Source organism: Gekko japonicus, unplaced genomic scaffold, assembly GCF_001447785.1.
Source record: "Gekko japonicus isolate JY-2015 unplaced genomic scaffold, Gekko_japonicus_V1.1 scaffold719, whole genome shotgun sequence".
Taxonomy (NCBI): Eukaryota; Metazoa; Chordata; class Lepidosauria; order Squamata; family Gekkonidae; genus Gekko; species Gekko japonicus.
In genome coordinates, this window is record NW_015175991.1 from 101,345 (window position 1) to 105,524 (window position 4,180).

The 4,180-nt window shown below is 37.6% G+C and overlaps 1 protein-coding gene across 1 annotated transcript in view; it reads right to left on the reverse strand.

The window, feature by feature from the left end:
* Positions 1-4,180, reverse strand: part of SEC23A (Sec23 homolog A, COPII coat complex component) — a 38,834-nt gene that overhangs the window by 33,571 nt on the left and 1,083 nt on the right. The gene's annotated exons all lie outside the window — the stretch shown is intronic.

Genomic DNA, 4,180 nt, shown 5'->3' on the forward strand with positions numbered 1-4,180 from the left:
TTGTACTGGAAACTGAGGCAACATGGAAATGCATTTGACTTGAGCCAATGAGTCAATGCAAAGAGAGGCGTGAGAGGCTGCGGCGACTAGCAGTGACAAATATGGAACCGGTTGGTGACCATCTCAATAGCCAAAAGCAGGCCCATAGTTCCCATTGAAATACTGGTAAGTTTGTAGATTTAACTTTACTTGTTCTTCATTTTAAATATTGTATTTGATCCAGTTTTGTTTTTTTTTACTTCAAAATAAGATATGTACAGTGTGCATAGGAATTTGTTCATAGTTTTTTTTAAAACTATAGTCCGGCCCTCCAACGGTTTGAGGGACAGTGAACTGGCCCCCTGTTTAAAAAGTTTGAGGACCCCTGCTCTAGAGTAAAGTGGTGCTACAGTGAATAAAGATCTGTTTTAAAAACTCAGTTGGTGTTGAAGAGCTTCAATCACGATCGCTCATGCATATGTTACAATCTCCTGGCTAGGCTGGCAAAGGGGAATGGGAGCCAGCAGCATCCACCCTCCATGCGCACATCAGTTTGGATAACAGGCAGGTCTGAAATACCCAGTGGGAAGGAGAGAGCACCTCCTCTTACATACGCTTGCAGCCCCTCCCCCCTCTCCACTGACACCTCTACCTGATGAAAGAAATGTGAAGGGCTGTGGAAATCTCTCAGTCCCTCAGTGAACCTAGAACCAAGCCTGTTGAGCGTCATGCCCAGGCATATATACACACACCAAGCCTTATGTTAGCTGTTGTTATTTCCCCCCCTCCCCATCTTTCCCATCTAAAGCGGCTGGGTGTATTATCCTCTGTAGTTTTGTTACTTCCTATTGGCTCAGAGAATGTTGTACATTATATTGTTTTAATGTCTATTAATCAGTTGGTCTTTTAGCTTTAATAGAGGTCCATCTATCTCATTTTATTGTGTTCTGATTTATTACATGCTTATAATTCCATCTTGATAATGAGGTGAGGTTTATGTTTTGAAAATAAATGACTATGCAATATAGAAACTTCAGATCTGGCCTGCTTTTCTAGGCAAACAATTTAACACTTAATGAGGATATCGGATCCCATCAGAAGACCTGTTGCTTTCGTCTGCCTTTGACAACATACAAGTTGCATTCTTTGCTTTTAATGTAAAAGGCAGTTGGTAACACAGTATTGTATTAAATTCAATATTTAGTCCTACATTTCTATCCTAACCTGAAGACTTAATACAAGCTACAATACTCCTCATACCAACCCTGTGAAGTTGGGCTTTAAGTTATTAGAGTGATTTGTACTAAGGTCTTCCAAGCCAAAAATAATAGTTATTCAGGAAGACATATTAGCCCTCTGACTTTGGAGAAAACACTGCTGTATTTCTAACAATCAAGTTTTGCTCATTTTCTTCGGGGGGGGGGTGTTAATAGAGATAAAAGGAACACGACAGGCCACCACATCACAGTTTCAAGCTCAAAACTGTTTTTCCCCCACACACTGCTTTAAGGTCTGAGTTTTAGACTTTACTAGAATTGGTTTCAGAATCCTCCTGTAGAATGAAGTAAACTACTTTCCCTTCAGTTCTTCCAGTTGCTGCAGTACATATGTCTTCAGTATACTGGTTAAAATTCACAAGTTTTATAAGTTAACAGCTATGTAATATAGTTGTACCGAGCAGGTCTTCAAGAACAAGGTTTTAAATCCTACAGGTTTCAAAATCAGTTTGTTAAGTGACATAAGGAACTGCTTACAAAGGATAAATGCATAACATTGTACTAACAGGTATTTTTATTCACTAACCCTTAAAACTCTGTTTTGTAGAACTAGTTCTATTATTAACAGAATTTCCGTGCTTGCTGCCTGCACAAGAAAGGCACAGGCTTGTATTACCAAAGGATGGGGAGAGCAATGCACAAAAGGCCATAATGAGTCAGAACCAAAAGACTCTCTCATTATTTTTCAAAATATTTCTCAAACAGAGTACAGAAGGAAAGTCAGGACCTCTAACACAGGTATTGGAATGTAATATGTGTCATTATACTGAAGAAATACAAGTGGTCTGACTATGAATTCACAGTTGCTCTTACAAAAAGCAAACGAAAGTGAATATTCATGTATATGAGTATTTTCAGTGGTATCTCAGTGCAACACAAATCTGGTTGGATGCCTTGCTGAACTTCAATCCATTTCAGTGTAATACCCAAGGCATTAATCTTCCATGACATAAACCTATTAATGAGGAACACTTTCACTTTTCAAAGTAGCTTTATTATTTCCTGCTTATATGCCCTACAAGGATCAAGGTACATACAACATGTTGATTAGAACAATAGTCCTCAACCTTTCTATATCTGAGACTCACCTTTAACTCCAATCCAAAACACAAAACCCAGATTAATTTTGTTTTACAAGCTTCTCTCACACACTTTATTTTTTATTCCACATATTTCAGGAGAAGTGGAAAAAAGAACACAGTAGAGGCAGCACTAGCGTGGCCTACTTTTGCCCAGGTCACAACCCATCTAGGAGTCCTGTTGATTGGAAAACGGGTCCAATGGATTAGAAAGATTATATGTTTTCATCTCTCCAAGAACTCATCCTGGTCTGTGTGTTAATGACATGGCAAATACATGTTTAGGTTCATAGAACTTTGGCAAATGTACCAATGTTTTTCTATTTTGTGCTTTCTGAGTCTGAATTACAGTTTAATGTTACCAAAGCATGATGGATTTTGATAGGCTGTAATGTTTGCACCCATTACCACACATTTTATTGATGGATAACTGAGTCTCAACTGTGTTTCTGATCATGCCAGCCTCAGAGAGTGCAGATCCTACACACACGTGAAATACAAGGTATATGTTTACTATTTAAACCAATGTAAAGTTAGCTACATATGATAATAACTCCAGAAATGTGCCATAATTATATTAAGGAAAACAAAAACAAGTCAAATCTGGCTAAACTTTCTGTGAACATCCCAGTCATGTTAATTTAATGAGATTTACAATATGGTTTCCTCTATACCAAATCACTTTCAAAAGTGAATTACTGCACTTCAACAGATTTTCTGCTCTTCCACTAAAGATAATTATTTTACCATTCTATATCTAATAGTAAAATAGTAAAATCAGATACAGGGTTTTTACATACTTTGGATTACATACTCTAATAGTAAAATAGTAAAATCAGATACAGGGTTTTTACATACTTTGGAGACTTATCAGGTACACAAAAATATGACTTTAAAAATTAACCAAAAGGAAAATATGCTTTTCTTAAGAGGCTTGATGGTTACTGAGAATGCTTCAAGAAGCATGGAATGCTGACAGCAGTTTAGAGTGTGTGGGGGAGTTAAGGGAGATGAATAAAATGGCTCTGAAGCCACTGAGATTCATAGAATCTTAAGAAGAATCTGGGAGTTTGGGGGGGGGGGGTGCTAGGGGATTACAAATCTTTTATTCCTCTCCCCAATCCATTTGTTATGAACCCCCAGTTTGTTCCCTCTAACCACAAACTTCCTGTCTCTAATTCCACTTCAACCCACTTTATAGCTAACAAAACACATGCCTACAAGTATACCCCTTAGAGATAGCTTGTTTTTCTAACAATCCCAGTGGAATAGAGGTTACATGTGATGACAACATATTTCAGTCCCTAATACCAGTTAGAACATTTCAAAAAAATTATAATCAAACTAAAGAAGTAGATTCTGAATCTGCTTACTATTTTTGTACCTTTAAAAATTCCCAAATGAATTCAATTATTCCATGTGCATCTGATAAACGGGCCCAGGCCCACAAAAGCTTATTATGCCATAATATGTTTGTTAATCTTGCAACACAACCACTCTGTTGCTTGAACAAAGCATGTACATTCTTCTTCATACCCCAAAACTGACAGAATTTAGCACAAACAGTAGGAATCAACTGTACTTGGGAAATAAATAGCTTACAAAAACACATTTTCACTATAATTTCAGAATCTTCCATTTCCTACCACTGCCTTTTTAAAAAAAACTTTATTTCCCTCCCATCCACCTGAATGAAATGGTAAGGGATGCTGCTCTGTCTCTTGGCCCTCATAAAAGGGGGCTATATTTACAACACTCTTTAGGCAAGATGTACTGCTCATTTCATCCTCAATTTAACCATGCAATCCCAATCACCTTTGGTCTAATGCTACACAAGGGCGGGGG